Source organism: Magallana gigas, chromosome 3 (assembly GCF_963853765.1).
Source record: "Magallana gigas chromosome 3, xbMagGiga1.1, whole genome shotgun sequence".
NCBI lineage: Eukaryota > Metazoa > Mollusca > Bivalvia > Ostreida > Ostreidae > Magallana > Magallana gigas.
The window spans coordinates 25,334,682-25,358,913 of NC_088855.1; the positions used below are offsets into that span (position 1 = coordinate 25,334,682).

General features: G+C 34.7%; 1 protein-coding gene across 1 annotated transcript in view; it reads right to left on the reverse strand.

The window, feature by feature from the left end:
• The window catches only part of LOC117692916 (N-acetylglucosaminyl-phosphatidylinositol de-N-acetylase), a 149,123-nt gene extending 125,393 nt beyond the window's left edge, over nucleotides 1–23,730 (reverse strand). The window contains exon 1 of the mRNA XM_066079067.1: nucleotides 23,712–23,730. The gene's annotated coding sequence lies outside the window, so the exon portion shown is untranslated. The remainder of the gene's footprint in view (nucleotides 1–23,711) is intronic.
• Nucleotides 23,731–24,232: the final 502 nt, after the last annotated feature.

Here is a 24,232-nt window from a genome sequence, read left to right on the forward strand (position 1 = left end):
AATGTTTGAATGGTTGTCAATGATAGAGCTCTCTAAATAATACAATCCTGGTTTTCTTAAAAGATTAGAAAAAAGCTAACTTTTACATCAAGTCCCCTCTCATATTTGACATAGGAGGGGCAATTTAAGCTGCATATCTGGAAGAAAATAAAATACTGTTGTAGAAGTAAAATAAAATAGAGGATCGATTGGCTGCATGGGTTCGAAGAATTGACTCCCATTATTTTTAGGGAGGGGGGGGGGGTCTGAAAGTGAGCTTTCGTGCTTTTTGCCTGCATGACGCAATTGGCCTGACGTCTAGACATCAGGCATATTGAAAGTTGCATTCTCCAAAACGGTGCAGACAATGTGAGCTAGCAATATTAATATTTTACGTAAGAAAGATTAATATTTATCATATGGCATATACACATGTAATTAGCAACAATTAGTATTCAAGTAAACGGGACTGAGGTTCACCATGTATAAGTGTAATCCTGGTGGAAGGGTTGGGGGGGGGGGGGGGGTCACCGCTACAAATTGTTGCCTATTGTGCACCTGCGAATGTGTTCGGAATGTTTTCTCTATCGTTGTTAAGTATATAATAAATCCAGAGGTTCTCGAATGAAAGTTCACGAGACTTCGCCGATATTTGTTCAGTTCCTTTGAAATTTCGAAAGGGTCAATTAAAAACACGTGGTCTAAAATTTAAATGACAATAACATTCACAGGGATGTTGTATATTATGGTAGAATGTAAGTACGTAGCTGGGCGGAGTTAAGACATTGCCGCTCGTGATTTGAATGAGAGAGAGAGAGAGAGAGAGAGAGAGAGAGAGAATTGAGTAAATTATAGGTGGTGCCGATGAAGGAATAATCATTAGTTATAAACTTGCAAACAAATTAATTAAGGTCTGTTTATAAAAATTACATATATATCCTATATTGGTATAACTTTAAAGCGTTTTAAAGAACTATTGTGAAAATTTCTTTGGCCGCGCGCCGTCGACAACATGTACATGGATAAGAATGACGTAGCTAACCAACTAAATTTCCTAGCATGGAGTCCGAGAATATGGACATTAAATATTTTGAAATGCGAACGAATGATCACTTATGAACATGATGAATTTAGATGTTGTGTAAAGGAAAGGCAACGCAGGTGGATGCTTAGTGGAATAGTAAAACAATGGCGGACAAATTCGTCCTAAGGTAAAGAACGTTTCAGACTGAGTAACCATGAAGAAAGTTTTATACAAAGTAAATTTACAACCTATGTTTAATTCCAGGAAGATTCGGCAAACTTTGATTAGAGTACTAACGGTAACACTTGTAATAAAAACAGTTTCTTAAATATTCGTAGTCTTCTATGTTTGACATTACCTCCTCACATTATCTATATATAGACATCGTTGTCTTCAAAGTTTCATAAATTAAAAAAGATATACTAGACCTTGATTTGTCACTTTATAACTATTGTTGACAGATAGTTCGCTCATCTGCCTCATCTAGGCTATAATTTACTCCATTAACCAGTTAACTCTCTCTCTCTCTCTCTCTCTCTCTCTCTCTCTCTCTCTCTCTCTCTCTCAAGTTAAGGTCTCAACTCCACCCAGCTACAATCTGATTGGACAAAGGTCAGTCAAAACATTACGTAGAAACTTTTGTGAAGTTAGCTACTATTAAACGCTTCAATGTAGTTTGCTGTATCATTATCAACAAAAAATAATCAGTTCGGATTAAAATAAATATATATTCCTAAAGCTGGAATATTTTCTGGAGGAACTGATTCGCTGAAGCGGGGCTTGTCCCGATTTTTTGTTCAATTGTTCAATATCATTAATTATGAAAAAAACCCCACTAATTTACATGTACGTGTCATACTAAATGTGCATTAAACAATAACTAGTAGTGTGCATCACTATTTTAATTCATACAATTGACTCAAAAAATTCAAAATTCTGTTTCAATACTAAACCAAATGGGCATTTGCGCCCTCTTATTGCCCCATCTTCTTTCTTTGACCCCCTCCCCCCATAGATCCATTGATGGGCTCATTAATGAGAGCTTTATTTGAAAGCAAAAAAAAATTCCTATGGTTGGAAATGACAAAAATGGCCTTTGGTTTTGCATCTTTATTTAGCAAATAAAATTTTAATTTTGTCTGTTTTCTCTTCTGCTGTCAAGCCTACTATTTTTTGATACATGAACAATCCTAAAATAATTTGAAATAATAAAATTCTAAAAACCTATGGTTGTTTATTCACCAATTAAAGGGGCATCAAGGGGCATACACATTCAACAACAATATAATCATGATTATAATAAATAGCGGTTGAAATATGTGGAAAGAATGCCCAGACCCACATTACAAGCTTATAGTCAAATTATTGTACTGTATATTTTCGGCCTTATTCAGTTGCAAACGGTTTCGCCCCGTTTTGAAATCGCCCGCCCAAATTAAAGTTATGCTTAAAGAGACTGAGATATTTTGAGACTTTGAATTCGCCTAGTCTTAAATTCGCCCGCTGACAACGGGGGCGAAATGGGCGAAAATAAAACGGGGCGAATATTTCCATATTTTGTAGTACGTGCACTAGATGAAAAAAATAAATGTATTTAAATTGATTCTTGATTATACACGCTCCATTTATGAATTTATGAACAGCAGCGAAAATTAAAAAATATATATATTTTTTAAAAGATAGCCTAATTTGTACATCTTTCCTATGAAACAATTTTCATTTGTCAGGCAAGCTTTTTGGAAAGCTACATGTATTACTTGTTTAAAAAATAATTGGTTTTTTTTTATGGCATTCTCCCTCCCTCCCCTTCTCTCTCTCTCTCTCTATCTCTCTCATTCTCTGTGCAAGCAGTGTCCATAATATTTATGTTTTCTGTTAATTTTAATTCAGTCGATCTTCTTTCATGTTCACTGTAGCTTTAAAGTTTATGAGGAACATAAAGTATCTAAAACCCTTGGCCAGCAAAGATTATCTTCCTCGTGCATGGGGGAATCACAGTCATTATTATAATTCTGAAAATAAATGTACACATGCATAAAAATCATTGATTCTCTCTGTCTGTCTGTCTGTCTCTCTCTCTGCAACCGGTGATCTTTAATATTCAATCTTCTTCAGTCATGTACGTATGTTTCATGCATTCACATGTATGTACATATATATATGCCGTTTAACATGCTTTATCATAGTTCTGAAAATAAATGTATGCATGCATAAAAATCATTTAATTTCTCTCTCTCTCTCTCTCTCTCTCTCTCTCTCTCTCTGCCTGCAACCGGTGCTCGCAATGCCTCTGAACATCTCCAGTTCTAGCTTCGTGACGTAACAGTAGGCTATACGTCAGTTTGAAGAAGTTTTGGAAGACTTGCACACTAAAATCGGCACTTTAGTTGGCAGAAATATTCATGGGCGGATCCTGAAACTTCAAAACTTTGAATTAGTATTTTGAAGAGAACTCTTTAGTTTCTGCCAGACCACTGACGCAGCATTCAACTTAGGTGATGGGAAATGTCTCCAGCTATGGAAATAAAAAAAAAAGGAATATTAAAATGGAGATTTACAATGAGCCCATAATTCTATCACAACTCATAACAACGTACATCGCAGACTTCCGTAGAAATCATTGTGGTTTTTTTTCCAATATAATTTTAATATCTGCATGTTACAAATATAAAATTAAAATGAATGAATATTACGATCACGCTAATGCATTATGTGATTCAACGTACTGCGTCAAGAATGCATTATATTAGAAACGTGGTATTTCAAGTATTGTCAGTAGATATTAAAATAATATTGATTATTATGGAATTTTTTTTTAACAGAAATGATGAACCCAACAGGTTAAATACAGAGAGACGTTTATTCATTACACACCACTGCTTATTTGTGTAGTTTGACTAAAGAAGAAACATGCATTCAAAACGTCCATCATTCCTAATGGCTATAATGTTTGAGATGCCTATTATACATGTAGGCTAGTAATGTAAAAAAAACCGTACTGCTTGTACTGTAATCACATGCAGAAACTGAAATATGGTAATTAAAAAATCAAATTAATGAATACAACTTGAACAACACATATAAATACCTGTTCAAGATATATACGTAATTTATATACCGTACTGTTATAGAGTACATGTGTACCTGTAAGAGAAAATATACTTGTTACGCTAGTGCCTAATTCATGATCCGCCGATCAATTTCAACTCTAGAATATATGACGTCACGAACACGGAAGTGACGCGGAGCGGTAAATCTTCTGTGGCAATGGATGCAGTGCTTGTTGGAACTTGTCATGTAAATAACGTCCAGCTTATAGCTATAATGTTTTATTGTAACTCGGAATTCGGTGAATTTCTTAACTGCCGCGACCGCAGTTTGGATTATGTACGTCTCGATCGTAGCCATCGCGTTTTAGCCAAGCATTGTCGCATACAAAGGCTACTTCACTTCGTTTCATTGTAAGTTTAGATTTGAGGAGTGCAGTGTTGCTTCCAGTCAACATCTACGATGTTATAGTGGCGAATTTACAGCTTGTGGAGCTGATTTACGTATTACAGATCAAATATCAATGTCTAAATTGAAAGGCAGCTGGATTTTACGCGAAGGGGGGGGGGGGGGGGTGGTGGGGGGGGGTTAGCTTTTCACTGAAAAACTAAGGGGGTTAGTTTTTCAGTGAAAAACTAACCCACCCACCCCCCCCCCCCCCCCTTTTCTACCGGAAGATGTTAGGTGATTTGTCTTACAAATCTGATTTATACAAATGAAAATTTATCAAATAAAGAACAAACAAACAATTACAAAACAAATAAATAGAATAAATTAAAACAAATAAATAAGATAAATACTGGTATATAAATTCAGAGCATAGAAAATCATGTATTTTTCTCCATCACCCCTGCCACTCACACTATCTCATGGATTTATATTTTTTTTTCATGTAACTAAGGCTATTAGGGTCAATTACAATATTCCATCAGGAAAAAGGTGAATTCCGAGGAAAATAATTATTCCGAAATAAAATAATACCTTGTTGATAGTAAAATGATGATATTCATTTTAGGGGGCCATTTTAGGCCCTTATCATATATAGTCCTTTCATATCAAATTTTCCAACCAAAAAAAAAACATAAATTGGGCGAAGCGATGAATAGGGCGAGGTCCACGTGTCAGGAAAAAAAAGGATCGACCTAATTTCCGAAAAATACGGTACATTTTTTTCCTCAACTACATACTAGTTATTGTATTTTTTTTTAAATATAATTATTTTAGTATTTTATCAAAAAAATCCTACATGTATATATGTGAAGAAGAAAATTGCACCTCAATGCGCTCAATTTCTCAAATTAAAACTATTCAACAATTTAATTTGTCTTCTCCATTATAATTACATGACTATTGTTTACCTCGCGTAAACTCATGACTTTTATAACTTTACTCACACTTGATTGATGAATACACTGGAATGAAAAATGTTGTCACGTGACATGTTAAAGAGCTATAAAAATCAATGTTACCATATTGACAGGCACATCACTCTAATATACTATGGCCCACCCATTATTTTCATTTTTATTCAAAAATAACAAATGCCTACAAACCAGGATAATTTTCCGCTGTAATATTTTCTTAGGAATAGCGATAATTCTTTTAACCCCGCAACAGAAATGTGTCAGAACTATGGAAACTGTTTTAACGATGTCATTTTTATTTACTCACATTTCACATTATTCATTGTATAAAGAGGGGGCTCCAGAAAGTAGTTATATACAGCATATCATTCTTTAATTTTTTTGTGTACAAGTATTTAACATACTCTAATTCATATAGAATTTCTAATGATCAACCAAAATTTCAGCGTCAATCGTAGAATTATAAGCAAGATGAGCTCAAAATTTTGCTAGGTTTGAGTCATATTTTATTCACATGAGTTTATTACATTCAGCTTCAGATTTTTAACTTGGTATTTCCTATTCGGCATTTAAAATGGAAAAAAATGAATGGCCTCAGATCTGTGTACAAACATAGAATTGTGAGCAAATCTCTGTATCTTGCTTATAATTCGAAGCTTAACACTCAAATATGGTAAGTAAATAGAAATTGTAAACAATTAAACACAAGAAACATGCACTATAACAAATAAAGAACACAATTTATTTTTCAAAATGAATCATATACATGTATATACCTACATATTTCCGTCAGCGATATTAAACTCTATTTAAACTGAATATTCTTGAGAAAATGCCGAGCATCTCAACAAAACATATTGCATTATTCTACCATTACGCAAAATATGATACCGAATTACCGATAGCCTGAATGAATTGCATTTTAGTTCTTTCTTAATACATCAGATGTTGCTTAATTTGCGCAGGTAAACAGTAAACTGTTTGATTTACCGAAGTCTCTGTTTGATTTGATACGTAAAAATCAGGAAATACAAGCGACAGTTCCCAGGTTATCGCAAAGCATAAATGAATACGAAACGAAAATCACAACAAGCTAACACCACCGTCATATGTGAAAACTGTTAACGCATGGAAATATTTAGCCTCAATTTACTTCACAAAATCGGCACCAATGTATTTTGCATGTTTCAAAGATTTCCTTCGTACACGAACTGTTGCAAAAAAACAAATTCATCATTGTCAGATCGACCCGTTTATCATATAGTGTCATGGCTGCTTTGAACCTCGTTTTAGAATTATGGAATACGAGTCTCGGTAAAATGGGTAAGCAAACCCGGGCTGGGGCAAAATAAAAGCCGGGGCAGATCGGCAATCGTCAATTCCAATTACGCATTATTTTGCAGCAATATTTACAGCGAATACAAATATAGTGGTCAGTAAATGTCTTGAAATTATAATGAGATTGGCAGATCAATAACTGTCAATCTTTTGTTTTGCCCTGGCCCGGTCATGCCTACCCATTTTACTGAGACTCATGGATGCTATAAATTGCTTGAAACACGCCTTTTCTTTCTTCTTATTTTCGTAATAACTCAGATTTGAAACAGAATTAGCCCATAATTTTTGCAATTTATATTTTCCTTCCCATAAGGATTATTCATGCTAAATTAGGTTGAATTTGCCTCAGTCGTTCTTGAGAAGAAGATTTTTAAAAATGCCCCCCACCTTTTTTTTTACAGTTTTGAGGTTTTCTCCGCTTTCAATGAAAATATTTCTTTCGTTTCTGCAATTTATATTCATCTTTCCATAAGAATGCTTTGAGCCAAATTTGGTTGAATTTGATTAAGTGGTTTTAAAGAAGAAGTTCAAAATGTGAAAAGTTTACAGATGGACGGACAGATGGACGGACAGATGGACGACGGACAAAATGTGATCAGAATAGCTCACTTGAGCTTTCAGCTCAGGTGAGCTAAAAAAATACAGTTGGTTCTCGGTGACTGAACCCAGGTCGCCTGGGCACAAGTCCACCACTCTAACGACTGAGCTACATGGACTCTCGCTTCAGGACTTTGGGGCTTTTAATCTCAAGAATGCATGGATCGATTTTAAAACAAATTAAAAATTAATTTTTTTTTTTTAATTTGAAGTTATCAAAGCATCTCTCAAACGGTAACATAAAAAATTTTCAATACAAAAAAGTTGAAAAATTAAGGTTTTTCTTTTCCTTCCGGTGATGACCAGAAGTGACGGCAGACGTTCGGATATGCAAAGGGCACTGTGGCTAACAACTCTATCATCCCTGAAAATTTTAAAGTTCTATTTTAAATACTTTTTAAGAAAAACTGTAAACAAGCAAAAAAATTGAAATCTTTAATATCTCGATACCAGAAGTGACGACCAAAAAAATGACATGTAATTTTCTTACAAATTTTGTCATGAATAAGATCTGAAAGTTTCATGAAAATCAGCTGAAGCATTTTTGAGAAAACGTGACAGAAAAAAAATAACAATAATAACTAGATGCTGTCATTAGACAGTAATACCCGCACCTATTGTTTGTCCCTAAATAACACTGTTTTGTACCAGTTTAATCAAAAATGAAGGCCACATGCAAATTCAAGTAATACATTTAAAAATTATATTAATTTTCATAACTGAAGGATGAGATCGCTTCCCAAATGATAATACACATGAACAATGTGCAATTTGGGGTTGAACTGTTTGCACTTGAATTTTAAGTTAATCAAAAATCTCAACATTTCATGTCATAGACAGTATAATGGTCTATATAATTATCACAAACAAAATTAAATTATGCCCCCTCTCCGCGGCCGTTGTCGGCTTTAGATTTGCTTCTGTGTGCCTACATGTGCATAATCGTGTGCACGAATTTAGAGAAGGGGTGGGAGTGAGGGGTCCAGACCCCCCCCCCCCCCCCCCCCCCATGAAAATTCATTTAATTTATCAATAGCAAAATTACCAAAAATACACCTCGGACTCCATTGCCCTTACAGACATGTAATTGCTATAACCCATTGCGCTTCAATGTTAGGTAACATTATTTTGGGGGAAAACATTATATTTATACTTTATTGTTTATTTCAATAAGAAGTATACATCACAATATGCAGGTGTCCTGCACCACCTTAAAGCTTTTATTTACCTAATGAAGATTAAGTCATAAAAATACATGCATGTTATAAATAACTGATGTTTGTTTGAAGTTCGTACACAACACAGGTCTACAGGTCTCAATAGCGGGTACTAATTTTAACCAGCTCTTCGATTAGATGGGTTTCACACGGTGTATACATATACATGTATGTGTTTTCCATATGCAGAAAAGGATTAGTTAACATGCATAAAGATTTCATTTGTGATGATCAACTAAAGGGATTCATATTGTGCTCTAATTGGATTATCATTATGATGTTGACCAATATAGGTAAGCATTATACATGTATAGTAGCACAATATTATGAGACACCGGTATGTACATAAGTATTACTTTCACTTTCTAAATAAGTGATCTCCCTTTCCTAGCATACTGTATCATCATCTTTTAATATTTAAATAAGCTTATCATCGTTACCTATCCCATCACATTTGTAAAGTTTCTGTCATTTTAATTGCAAAACTTATTTTTTCGTTTGTCAGACTTATACTGTTGAGTTGACCCCATATTGACCCTGTAACAATCTTGTATTAAATTTGTGTATTACATGTATAAGTAAGTGTAGAGACTTATCATTTTTATATGAGTTATTATAGGAAGAAAGCTAGGGGTCTTTCTTTCTTAATGTATTATAATGCATCAAATACAATGTAGGCCATGACCCTATGGGGTTGTTCTGACCCCATGAAACAGGAAAATACAAAATATCTTTTTAGTAAGTAATTATGATGAATCAAATGGTGTAAAGTACATGCCAGGTGTTGTCTTTAACCCCCCCCCCCTTATGAAATAGGAAATGATGATACACTGCATGGGGGTGTGGATGTGGAGTATAAACATTTATAATTTGAATCATTTATTGTTATTAATTTTAACTTGTCAATGAATATTAGCTATTGATCCCAAAGTAGAAATATGACTTCTGATCATGTCTCAATAGATCATTTGTCAATTATGCAAGATGTAATGTGATTATTTTTTTTTTAAGAATAACATTTTTTACCAGTATTTAAAACTTTTTAGACCCAAATTATATTTTGATTTTAATAGATCATTCGACAATGAAGAAAAGTGTAAATGTAAGCTTATTTTCATGTTAAGCATACATAAATGCAAGTTTTTTTAGTTTCATTTTATCTATAGTTTGAGGAGGAATACATGCTTGGATCCAGAAAATTTTCCGGGGGGGGGGGGGGGGGGGTCCAAGTCATTTATTTGACAATTCTTTGATGTGATTTAAAATAAGACTAAGCCATATATATCTTGTGTCAAGGTGCATCAAACGGTATGTAAGTCATGGGCCCCAGGGGAGGTCGTGACCCCCCCCCCCCCCCCCCCCCCCCACGAATAGGAAGTGCACAAATAAATATCGAAAATGGTTGAGATCCCCACCCTTAACCATCTGTCACCGAGGGGGAAGGGCACTATAGAATAAGGGGAACTAACTTGTATAGGCCCAACCCAAGAGACAGGGGGTCAGCCTATAGTCAATAGGCTTAAATTGACCTCTAAGTCGAATATGCACTTCCTTTAAACAAAACAGATTATTGTATAATGTTGTATATGAAGTGCTTTTGTTTAACTTACTTCCTTTAGAAAGTACATGTACATACTACATACAAGTTTGAAGAGAAAATATCATATGTTAATATTTAATTATTACTTTTGCTTACAATATGTTTTACGGTGCTACCGTTCTGGCGAGCGCAGCAAGAATTACACACACCTTGCATCATTGTCAACCTAGTGTTATTTAAGTATCAACGAACGTCAGAGAATTTTTGAGAGAGTATTGCTCTACAATAAGTATGCCGAAGGTACTACCGGTAATTTTAATGGTTATGATACATACAGCGCAACCCCTTACCCCTCTCCAGAGAGAGAGAGAGAGTGAGTGCCCGGTCCCTGTTTGTAGGTGTGTAATTTTCCACCTTTAAATTAAATGGTTTGACTATATGCAATATCTACATAAATGTTTTAACTGTTTATTTTTTTCTCTTTATTCCTTTTTATTTAGTTCAAAATGTCCTATTGTTTGTTTCCTCCCTACTCATATACTTAGCTGCCTACTGTACATGCATGCACAATTAGCTTAAAAATGGAGTAAAGTATGGCTCTTGCTAGTATTCATTTATATAATCTCTATATAAAAAAAAATTAAAAACAAATCATATGTCAATGAGGCAGGTATCGCAGTCTATACTGAAATAGCTAGTACACGCATTACAGATGTTTGATCCGCCTCTAAATTTATCGCAGGAAATATAGCCCGAGAGCACAGTGACATCATCCATGATTTGTTCGTCTTTGTTTACCTATCTCGACTCAATATACAAAGGTATGGAAGCATACATGTAACAAATCTCTTGAGTCTCGCCGAAGCATATGCGATACTCAAACCTTAAGACACCATAAATTACGAGTTAAAAGTCGGCCATTTTTAGCATAGCACCACGGGTGAAAACATTAGAGAACATTCTGGGACGTAGACAAAAAATTTTGTTTGATGAACTATAGGTTTAGCTCGTTCTTTTTCCCGCGCACACTGGTTCTTAGCACTCGCTTCGCTCGCTATAAATGGAGGATATGTGACTAGGGAAAATGCTGCTAAATATTTTTCATTTATGCTGTGGCTTGAATAATCGAAGAAAATAGACAAACTGTATGACGATGCAATGATAAATCGGCATATTTATATGCTTCAAAGACTGTAAAGATATTTTCACAAACCTAACAACTGTAGAACTTAATAAATTCATGCATTTTCTTCAGTTTGAGTATATCGAATCAATATTAAAATTATTATTTTTCTTTTGTTGTGCTTGTGATTTTCTTGTCCTTCATGTATTTAGCTACTTATTTGAAAAACCAGAAAGTGACTCGCAATAAAAGCGGCGATGTCGATCATAAGAATTAACTAGTCAAGGTCGCTACTTCAAAGAGAGAAATATTTTGTGATATTAAAGATCTGTTTCCTTTCTATTGATACCAAACAGCCAATTATAAACATGCGTTTTAGATATTTTGCAACTTAGTTGTAAAAAGAGACATGGAATACCCCACATGATTGTAATATTAGTTTTTCCCATCATCATATAATTATCCATTGAAGCAGCTTCCAATTGGCTTAATTATCAGTTTTTCCTCAATTCATTTATAGTTTTATATTAAAGGTGAATGGACAAAAATGTAAAAGTCAAATCATTTACTCATTATTTTTCTTATCAGTGAGCGTAAATTTAAGACTAAAATATCATTATCTTTATTTTATCAAATGAAAAAATGGTGATAGCTGTTACCGTAGTTATTAAACCTAAAACACAACAAAATATCTATTTTCTTCTTGTTTTATCGTTTAGGTGCTCATAAAACACAGGTAAAAATCCAGGTAAAATCTTTGACTGAAAGCAGACTATAATTGCTATCACAACACAAATCACACCTATTGTTCTATACCCAATCATCAAATGTGTGCAAAACGGGAACACACCGTATGAAGACATAAGCAACATGAGGTAGTGGCCAAAAGAGTCTGACTGAATTGAATAAATTTCTAACTGTATTTATATTCTAAAAGATAATTAATGAAAGTGGGGCACAGTACTCATTATAATAACTCAAAAAGCTTAAGGACAACTCAGAACAATTATATAGACTAATTGGGGATAATTAACTGTAATGCACATCTATAGAATAGTCCCTATCATATCCCAAGATATGAGTTCTGGGATCTACAGTACAGGCAAAGCGGATCCCGTGTTTCCCGCGCCCCGTCACGGTATAAACACATGGAGGTGATCGGCCAGGTAAGACAGGTATACCGCGTTCCCATCACGGTAAACTCATCATCTACCTGTCCCCGCCACCGTAAATTTATCGATGGAAAAGTATTGTATACAAGCGGGAGTTATCTCCCCGAATGACAAATAAATTGCATGATTCTATATATTTAATGACGATATTTAACCAGATTTTGACAGAGATTATAATCGAAATACTTCGAGTCTTTTTTACTATTTTTTTTTATTTCATAGCTATTAAATAAATTGTAAAAGTATTTACCGGTAATTTAATACTTGTGCAGCAATTGCAAATAAAATATTTTCGAATCCATTTTCATATTTTAAAAAGGTCGTTAAATTAAAAATTATCATGAAATGATTTTAATTGCCAATAAAATTATAAATATGTACGCAGTGTGATAGTGTTTCTCTAACAATTAATTGGTCTGCCTACATTTGTATTGTTTGTTGTTGAAGTCCATGCGTGTCAACTAATGATGAGCAAGTGATTAAAAATTAGGGCTTCCTATAAAATTACCAACCCGGTATTTTTAGCACATTCCGTTCATTTCTTACAAGGTCTTCTACGTGTAAAGAACATTTTTTGTGAATTCATGTTTTAGTGAATTTGTGTTACGTTACTTTAGGTACATGTATGACCGAGTGTCTACCAGCCTCTCCTTTCTCATCAACTTCTTTGCCACCTTCGAATACGCCTCATTGTAATGCGAAAAATCAAATTAACGTGTATCTCTCTGAACTGAATTATAACAAGTAGAGAGTAAAGAGCCTTAGAGATACCCAGAGTTGCATAAAACTAAGTAATCGAAAGATATTGTGGGTATCCCATGTCCTGGTGTCGTGATGGTGTACCAGCTACCCGCCGTAACAGGATGGCGACCGAGGCCCCCCCTCTCTCTCTCTCTTTCTCTCTCTCTCTCTCTTTTAACAGAATAACTAGATAATGTTTTTTTAGAAGGAAATGTTGTTAAACCGTTCTTATGTTCTTACACATTTCAAAGAAATTAAGAACATGTTTTGAAAGTTTTGCTGTTGATATTTCATGCCGATAAAAAAACATTTAAACATTTCAGTAAATGTATTGATATCATTTTATGTGTGCATGTACATGTAATTTTATTGAAAGCTACTACAAATATGTAAACCCGTTTCCTGTTATCGTAATCTTACCCCCTCCCCCCACCTTACCCCCTCCACCGCTTTATGACTGTCGAAGTTAACTTTATTTGACTTTAGTCCCAATTGTTTTACACAAAGGTGTGAAACCGTCGCACTGACAGGAAATCACTCTACGCTTGAACGCACAGAATACACAGGAATGAGGCAGGTAGATAATCTGTGTAAAAATAAAACTAATAGAACGAAACTTTATCATGGAGGAAACACGTGGTAGATCTAGCGGGCTGATTTGATTGACAGGTGCAGCACGTGGACTCAAATCTGAAATTGCATGATGGATTCAATCACAGTGTACCATATTCTTTTATGAATACTAATTTAATGAATATTTAGTATTGGATATTAGTATATTTCACATCAGTGTACTTTAAATTACGCCTAAATGCCTCTCTCTCTCTCTCCCTCTCTCTTTTTCTCTCTCCTGTAAGGTGTTTTGCGATTAGACGAAGCCGTACGCGATATAGAATTTTTCTTTTGTCTTGAATAGGTGTGAAAACCCTCAAGGGCATGTCGTTATCTACCCTGAGTTTGTTAATCACTACATGTATACACAGAAAATGATCGTGACTTAAACTTTATATGTATACACAGGAAACGCATACTGATAACACGTTAGATTCCATGTGCTTTAACGCAGCACCAACTTAATTATATGAATGATAATTTTATTATTGAATGGAAAAATAGATTTGTTAGTTGATTCCTGACATTTGTTCATTTCTCAATTTAAAACCTAGACATGTATTGACAGTTTACGGCGCTATGCGTGTCAACTTATAAAATGAGAAGATGAAATTGTTCTGCATTGATACGAGTTCATCTAATGAAAATATTTAATTTTAAGATTGTTATAAAACAGGATTATTAACTAATAGAAATGATAACCGAAATAAGCACGTCAAATACAAAGATATGTGTTCTTATTTACACATCACAAAACTTAACAGCGTAATAATCATGTTATGTTGTAATTCGAATGTAGTTTCCGATTTTATGAAATTCTATTTCATAAATATAATTTATTAATTTTATAATAATATGGACCACAATTTATTTACAATGCAGCTGTTATGCTTTAATCTGAAGTCGCATATTTGACGTGGATTTACGCAACCCGCATTGCCTGTAATGTACAGTACAGGTAAAGTAACAACAACAAGCAGCAGCAGGAATAACGGTAAATCACACCGTTGCGGTGTCATCACGGTAACAATCCATACCGCGATCATAAACCGCGATGGTGTATTGCGGGAACGATAAAGATACTGTGACGGTAACGCGGGCCAATACGGGATCCGCGTTGCCTGTACTATATGGGTTTTCTTTGAGTGATAAATGTCAATTTTCTGCTACAATTTGACTCCCTGGATGAAAGTTAAATTTTAAAACCTTACTGCACATCTATAGAACAGTCCCTATCATATCCTAAGATATGATGTGTCTATCCATTAAATCATAAGAGGAGTTCTATGATCTATGGTTTTTTTTAGAGTGATAAATGTCAATTTTCTGCTACTATTTGACTCCCTGGATGAAAGAACTCAACCCACAAACCATGAAAATTGGCCTAGTTTCAAATATTAAAGGTTTTTTTTAGGTGTGATAAACATCAATTTTCTGCTCTTATTTGGCTCCCTAGATGAAATATAAATTCTTAAAACCTTATTGCATATCCATAGGAAAGCCCCTATCATATCCCAGGATATCATGTGTCTAAACATTAAATCATAAATGGAGATCTGGGATCTAGGTTTTTTTTAGGAGTGATAAATGTCAATTTTCTGCTAATTTTTGACTCCCTGGATGAAATTTAAATTTTTTAAATCTTATTGCACATCTATAGGACAGCCCCAATTATATCCCAAGAGATGACGTAGCTACTTCAAAAGTTGTAAGAGGACTCAGGGCTCGACATTAACGCTTGTCCGCTTGTCCGGTACCAGTTAAAAAAATATACGGACAAGTGAATATTGCTTGCCACTTGTCCGACTGGACAAGTGCATTTTTATGTAAAGAAGTCTCCAACATTTTAAAAAGTAAAGAAAGTTTTGTGATAAGTTGATCCGTAGTCCCGTTATAAGTTTATCGATTAGTTATTTTGAATTTGATCCCGACTTCAAATTGAAATGCAATTGAGTTACTCTTGATCGGGATTGAAGTTCACTAATTACAAACAACTTTCAATATTGATCTGTAAAGATGTGGATCTTAGTTCTTACACAGTACCAAACACACATGTTATCAAAAAGAAAGGAAGAATAGGTAGCAAAGATAAACTTAAAAGGATTATGGAAAGAAATGTAATTTATATTAGGTTTCATTCATCATTGATAGACTATGATGACGTTTTATGTTTAGTTTAAAAAACAGATGAGAAATCAATTTAAGAGTTACATGTATTTTAAAATTTAAAATGTCTTGTAATTTGCCATGACAAAGCTACAGCTGACAAATCATGTTTAATGTTATATGGAACCAATACATTTAGGAAAGACACTTTAAGTTTCCATTTAAGAAGTCAGGTTATTAATTATGGCAAGAATAATCGATAAATGACTTTATTTTAGTAATACAGAACTGTAGTTTTCAAGTTGACAATATTTGATCTTTAATACTGAAAATTTTTTGGACAAGTGAAGTTGAAGTTCGGACAAGTAAATATCTTGGTCACTTGTCCGAATGGACAAGTAGGAAAAAAAGTTAATGTAGAGCCCTGGGACTTCTGGGAACCATACTTTTTTTGCCAAAAAACGTCATTTTTTGTTGCCCACTGATCCCCTGAATAAAAAAAAATTCTGGAACCTGATCACACTTCAATATGACACCCCCAATCATATTCTAGAAGATCATTTGGCTACTGCAAAAAAAATATGACGTTTTTGAAACCAGTTTTTTTGTAAAAAAAAAAAAAAAATAAACATCATTTTTTCAGCCATTAAATGACCCCCCAGGACAAAATTGAAATTTCCGAAACCTTATTGCGCACCTATAGGATACCCTAATAAATATTCCAAGAGATGATTTGTCTACTGTAAAATGTAAGAGGAGTTCGAGGAAGAAGGTTTTTTGTGAAAAAACGTCATTTTTTTACCAATTATTTGACCCCACAAGACTACCAGAGAATTTTTGAAACCTTTTTACAAAACAACATGACACCCCAAATCAAACTCCAAGAGTTCAGTTTGCTGGTTTATAAGATTTAAGAGCAGTTTGAGAAAGTAAAATGTGACAGACGGACGGACGGACGGAACAAGGTAACAACAATATACCCAAACTTTCTTTAGAAAGTGTGGGTATAATTAATAGTGAAAAAGAAACAAAGCAATAACAAAGACCTTAATTGTACACATCATAGTTTAAAATGGTACTTGAGCATGCATGCACTCGATGTTTCTCAGTCAAAAAAGTGGGAAACACCCATAATTTGCTCTGAAAACATTAAATTATCCAAACAGGTCCAGTACAATCTCTTTATTTAGCTCTCTCTTTATTAGGTCACCTGAGTCACTCAGGTGACCTATTGCAATTGGTCTTCGTCCGTCGTCGTGCGTTGTGCGTCGTGCGTTAACAATTTTACATTTTTAACTTCTTCTTGAAAACTACCTGGCCAATCGTTACCATTTTTGGTGTGAAGCATCTCTATGGTAAGAAGAATCTAAATTGGGAAATTTATGGCTCTACCACCCCTGGGGTGCCACGGGCGGGGCCAAATATGCAAAAATGCCAAATTTTCAAAAATCTTCTTCTCTACTCCCAAGCATGTGAGGAAACAACTGGTTGCATGGTTATGATGTCCATGAGGCCCTCTACCAAAATTGTGAAATTTATGGCCCCTGGGTCAGTGGTTCTGGCTCTAGGGTGGGGCCAATATGGCCATATAGTAAAAATGTATTAAATCTTAGAAAATCTTCTTCTCTACTACCATATATATTTTTTAAAAACTAAATGCATGATTATGATGTCCATGAAGCCCTCTACCTAAATTGTGAAATTCATGACCCCTGGGTCAGGGGTTCAGGCTCTAGGGTTGGGCCAATATGGCCAAATAGTAAAAGTGTATTATATCTTAGAAAATCTTCTTCTCTACTACCATATATATTTTTTAAAAACTAAATGCATGATTATGATGTCCATGAAGCCCTCTACCTAAATTGTGAAATTCATGACCCCTTGGTCAGGGGTTCAGGCTCTAGGGTGGGGCCAATATGGCCATATAGTAAAAATGCATTAAATCTTAGAAAATCTTCTTCTCTACTCTCATATATATTTGTTAAAAACTAAATGCATGATTATGATGTCCATGAGGCCCTCTATCAAAATTGTGAAATTCATGACCCCTGGGTCAGGGGTTCAGGCTCTAGGGTGGGGCCAATATGGCAAAATAGTAAAAATGCATTAAATCTTTGAAAATCTTCTTCTCTACTCCCATATATATTTGTTAAAAACTAAATGCATGGTTTTGATGTCCATGAAGCCCTCTACCTAATTATGAAATTCATGACCCCTCGGTCAGGGGTTCAGGCTCTAGGGTGGGGCCAATATGGCCAAATAGTAAAAATGTATTGAATCTTAGAAAATCTTCTTCTCTACTCCCATATATATTTGATAAAAACTAAATGCATGGTTATGATGTCCATGAGGCCCTCTACCAAAATTGTGAAATTCATGACCCCTTTGTTAGGTGTTCAGGCTCTAGGGTGGGGCCAATATGGCCATATAGTAAAAATGTTTTAAATCTTAAAAAATCTTCTTCTCTACTCCCACACATGTGGGCAAAAAACTGAATACATGGTTATGATATCCACAATCTCCTATACCTAAATTGTGAAATTCATGGCCCCTGGGTCAGGGGTTCAGGACATGAGGCGGGGGGCAATATGGCAATATAGTGTTAATGTATATAATTTTTAATAATCTTCTTCTCTATTCTCACACATCTGTATAAAAAAAAAACTGACTAATAATTATGTTTACCAGGAAGTCCTCTACTGAAGTTTTAATTTTCATGTCCCGTTAGGTATGGGTTTTGACTCTAGGGCAGGGCCAAAATGGATGAATAGATGTTAATGCATAAAATGTTAAAAAATTATCTTCTTTACTCCCACACACCTGAAAGGAAAACTGAATTCATGATTTTGTAGACCAGATCTTTTAGTTTTTCACCAAAATTATAGGTTTCACAGTTCTTTTTGAAATGTGGTCGTCATTACAAATTTATAATTTTTCTACTCCAGTATGAAACCTAATTAATTAGATGCATATATGAGACTCCATGACAAGTTTGTGCATGGGATATATGCTACTCAGGTGACCGTTAAGGCCAATTGGCCTCTTGTTTAGCTATAAAGCTTGAATAAGCTATATAGCTTTATTAAGCTATTCAGAATAGCTTGATAAAGCTATTTGTATGCAGTTTTCTAGTCAAATGTTTATTTTAAGAAATAGACAAAAAATCGCAATTAACTATCTACTCATGTTTGTACCATTGACCATTAAAAAAGTAACCCTATTTAAAGATAGTTTGAACATTGAAGCTTTAAACACTATTAACCAAAAAATACATTTCCATTGTTTGGGTTACTGTCCACCACATTGCATGCATTGAAGCGTGGATAAGGATGATTTTTTCTCATTGTACTGAATTATCTATACTACTATATTAAAATCATAGACTCAAAATTTTGGTCTTTAATACCAAGAATTCGAAAGAGTACTGTCTTTTGTTTTATATATATTTTAAACATTATTGGTACTTGAAGATTACCAATTTGTTTTTTTTTTCTCAATCAGGCTTCGCTAATTAAAAATCGAAAAATCATCTGGATTTTTTGGATTTTACAATCTTGCGCATGCTCATTACATTCACGTTACATCATGGGAGGCTCTTTAGTTTATGTTTCCACAATGTCACATTTGCATGGATAAACTCAAATACATGTAAATTTTCACTGAAATTTTGTCATATATTCTGTTCATTAAAGGAAATATGGGAGATAACTCTAATATGAAAAATCTCGAGAGTTCGAATGTCAGCATGGTGTGTAAATTCGAAGCGAGGGAAAAAAGTTGGTGAAAAGTGTTGAATTTTTCATTAATATGAATCAAATTTTTAGATGAAAGATATTAACAGCCTCAAAATGGTTTGTTATGAATAAGTTAACTATTATTTTCAATGCAGCTTCATTAATTTTCTCTAAATTGTTTCAGAGCGATTCTGCAATTGTTTGCTACATTAAGGGTGCGTCTTTTAACCCCAAGGAACCCCAAGGAAACCCCAAGGAACCCCAATGATAGAAATTAATACCTATTAATACTCAAGGGGTCTCATTGGAGTTCACTGGTCACCTCTTAGTACCCCAAGGACACCCCAAGGAAACCCTAGGATACCCCAATGAACCCCAATGATAGAAATTATTAACCACTGAAAATCCAGGGGTCTCATTCAAATCCAAGGCTCACCCCAAGGTACCCCCAATGATAGAAATTAATAACTATTAATACCGAAGGGATCTCACTGGAATCCAAGGGTCACCTCCAAGTATCCCAAGGATACCCCTAGGAACCCCAAGGATACTCATAAGAACCCCAATAATAGAAATTAGTAACAAGTGATACCCCAGGAGTCTCATTGATATCAAGGGTCACCTCAAGGAACCCCAAGGATACCACAATGATAAAAATTGATAACTATTGATACCCAAGGATACTTATTGGAGTCTATGGGTCAACTATTGGTACCCCAAGGATACCTGTAGGAAGTTAGGAACCCCAAGGTACCCAAATGATACAATCTAATAACCACCCCAATGGTTTTACTGTAAAAGCAGTACACAGTTTGGACCCAAGACAATCCTTATTAATTGTTGCTGAATTTGTATTGATTAATTATGTTTAATAAAAATGTACATCTGGAGAATCCCTACAGCAAATTGTTTATCAAAACTCAAATTAAAACACAATGAATAGTTTTAGCCCTTTTTCACAAAGATAAAATCTGAACTATTATATTACTCTCATTAACTTGTTTAGTCATAGACATGTAGGCCATTGATTGATAATTGACGATATCAAACAATTTTATTAATACTCTCTCTCTCTCTCTCTCCCCCCTCTCTCTCTTCCTCTCTCTTACTTAAAATCCTTAAAAAAAGGGTTATTTTTATACGACAATAAAAAATTTGAATAAAATTACAAGGAGAAAGAATAATAAAAAGTATATACCAGCCTGGTTGTATTTGAGGTACATTAAACTTATGATGTGCATAAAAATCAAAGGAAACGAGGATGCAAAAACTTGGAAAATATGTTTCAAGAAATGCTGTTTGAAAAACTGAACTTTTTTTTACTTTACAACGATTAATAAGCAAGCTTTACAACTTATATTAATATCTCTCGTTGGCACCAATGTTAACACCAGGGGGTCATTGGTGTGGGAAGAAGCCGGAGTACCCGGAGAGAACCCACGTGTCCAAGCGGGCGACCGCTATACCCTATCACATACAACCACTGTCGATCACGGGGATCGAACTTGGGTTGCAGCGGTGAAAAGCGTGTGCAAGGAGTGCTGTTTACTGTGCGAAAAAAATATACCCCCCCCCCTACATAGTAGAACTTTACATACTAAACTAAAAATAAGGATTTAAAAAAAACCACATTGATTTATATCAACCATTTTAAGCTTATTATTTAAGCTTAAACAGATATCATCAGTAAATAACCTGTGTATAAAGACCGAGAGCTATTTGTTCCTTTTTCCTAAAAGGAGTCATTCAAATAATCAATGCATCTTGTTTTAGTTTATCAATTTAGGTAATACTAGGTATATGTAAATACAAACAATTGGAGTGTTGTTCGAGTACATTAGAGTATATTTAAGGTTCTTTGGGTTGACATTTTTTTGAGAATGTCATTTTTTTTATGTGTGTTTATCAAATACTGGAAAGCAATTAACTTTTACTTGCGGGAAAGAATTTTTCAAGAGGTCCCGGGAACCTCGTCCTCACAAATATTTCTTGCTAAGAATCAGTTCTTGCCCTATAGGTGTAAGAACAACACAGTTGTAGATTAAGGTTGATCGCAAAAATAAGTCACCATAGATGAGTTTATCTTAGGTCATTTGGGAAATAAAGTCGTCACAAATAGGCATTGAAAAACAATGCATATAAAGCATATGATGTATTATGGTCTCCAATTGAACCAAATTACACAGAGTATTAATGTATACACTAAGTGCCCTGGTGTATCAAAGGTCATAAATGTATGGATGTATCATTGGAGTTCCATAAGGTTCCTTCGGATACCTAGTGATGACCTATCAAGTGTTTTAAATTTGTATTATTAGGGTATCCTTTTCTATGGTGTATTAAGATTTATAAGTCTGTTTTATTAGGGTATCTTTTAGAGTTTCTTGGGATTTCCGTGGGGTTCCCTAGGCTTTTTAGAGGTAAGTCTGGGATACCAATGAGTCCCCTTGGGGTTCCATTGGGTTCTATGGGGTATCAACTTTTATGAATCTGTATTAAAAGGGTATCCTTTAAGTTCCATGGGGTATCCATGGGGTTCCGTGGGATACCTTGTGGTGTTTGGGATATCAAAAAGACCCCAAGGTGTATCAAGAGATATAAAATTGTGTTATTAGGGTATCCTTGGGGTTCCTTGGGATATCAAAAATTATAAAATTTAAATTACTGGTATTATTAGGGTATCCTTGGGGTAATTTTGGGGTTCCTTGAGATATCTTTGGGGTTCTATGGTGTATCAAGAATTATGATTCTGTATTATTGGGGTATTCTTGGAGTTCCTTGGGATATCCCTGTGGTTCTTACAGGTGTGTCTGGAAAGTCAATGAGTCCCCAGGGGTATCAAGTTTTAATTTTGTATCATTATGGTATCCTTTGGGTTCTATGGTGTATCAGAAGTTATAAATCTGTATTATTAGGGTATCCTTGGAGTTCCTTGGATATCCATGGGATTCCCTGGGGTTCTTAGAGGTGGGTCTTGGATACTAATGAGTCCCCAGGGGTACCAAGAGTTTAAATTTTTTATTTTTAGGGTATCCTTGAGGTTCCTTTGGGTTCTATAGTGTATCAAGAGTTATAAATCTGTATTATTTCGGCATCTTGGGGGTTCCTTGGGGTATCCTTGGGGTACCGAGGGGTGACCCTTGAACTCTAATGAGACCCCCTAGGGTATTAATAGTTATTAAATTCTATAATTGGGGTTCCTTGGGGTTTCTTGGGGTTTCCTTGGGGTTCCTTGGGGTTAAAAGACGTGCCGCTACATTACGGGTATATGGTAGGCATTTTAACGGTGGCGAGACACAGTTGGATTATTCTAATTTAAGCAGAGTGTAATGAAATTAAAAGCATTATTGCAGGCTTATAGCTTGGTTAATATGTAAATGTCAACAATACGGTGTGTTGATGTATCTATTCCGTAAACGTCAGATATCATATGCAATGACAACCTGTGCACACACGGGTCAAAGTCTAGTTACCAATCAATTATCTTGTTTACCATAACTGGCCTCCTTTGTATTTCATACAAGAAGTATAACTGTGTGGTCATGAATCAATTGCCCCTAAACTAGTGCAAAGTCTTTTAGGAAGACGCAATTTGATGAATAGGCTTTACCTGCATTGTTTACAGAACAGTTTAAAGTTGAAAACTATCACTGCACTAGAGTGCAATTTTTTTTATATATGCTGAAAAAATTATGAATTTAAGAAAACTGTATGACAAAATAGCTAAATTATTCAAGCTATATATTCAAGAGAATGTACTGGACCTGCCAAATAGGACAATCTTCATGACATCATTTCTACATTGAGACGTCATCATGGTGATAATCTTTTCCACACTTACTTTCAATATGAGTTCATCTATCTTTAACCTTATATTTAGAGCTCATTGTAGAACTTTAAATTTTGGGGCAAGAAATGTGTAAAACCGTACATTGTCCTTTTAATTAATTACTGTACTGTCTCTACTTAAACAAAAAAATTTGGCTCTGCATTTACATATCATAATCTTAAAATGGCAATGATCATCCTCCTATAAAAAGACACCAAAACTACTATAGTCTATCCCAAGATATTTATGCTGCACATTTGGACGATTTTTAATAAAAATACACTTACCTGTGAAAGAAGTGCAATTGAAATAGTTGAAAGGGATATTTTCCAAGATAATATCATTGACACATTATCATCTTTCACTCGGAAAAATTCACAGGAACGAAAACAGATTCCTTACGGAGATTTACAATGGGGAATGTTTACATCTTTTCTCCATTCGGAATACACTCGGAATACATCGCGCAATATTTCAACGTTATCATCCGGGCTTGCTGCAATGCAAAATCTCCGTAGACATCACATTTTTTAGCATTGTATTGAAACCTGATAAGTTAACAGGGGCGTTTTGACTGAGAAATCTTGGAAATTTTTCATACTTTTGAATGAACATCGTTTGAATCCTGAGGTATTTATAAATATCAAACAATTATGCCAAACGTGAATCCAAAATATCTTGGGACAGAGTATAACAGAATAAAGGCCAAACGACTATTATCAGAATTCAATTATTCCTGGTACCCAATGGCCAATTCCAATCGACTTTTAAAGATACAATGCAGTTTAAAAATGGCAGTTTATAAATG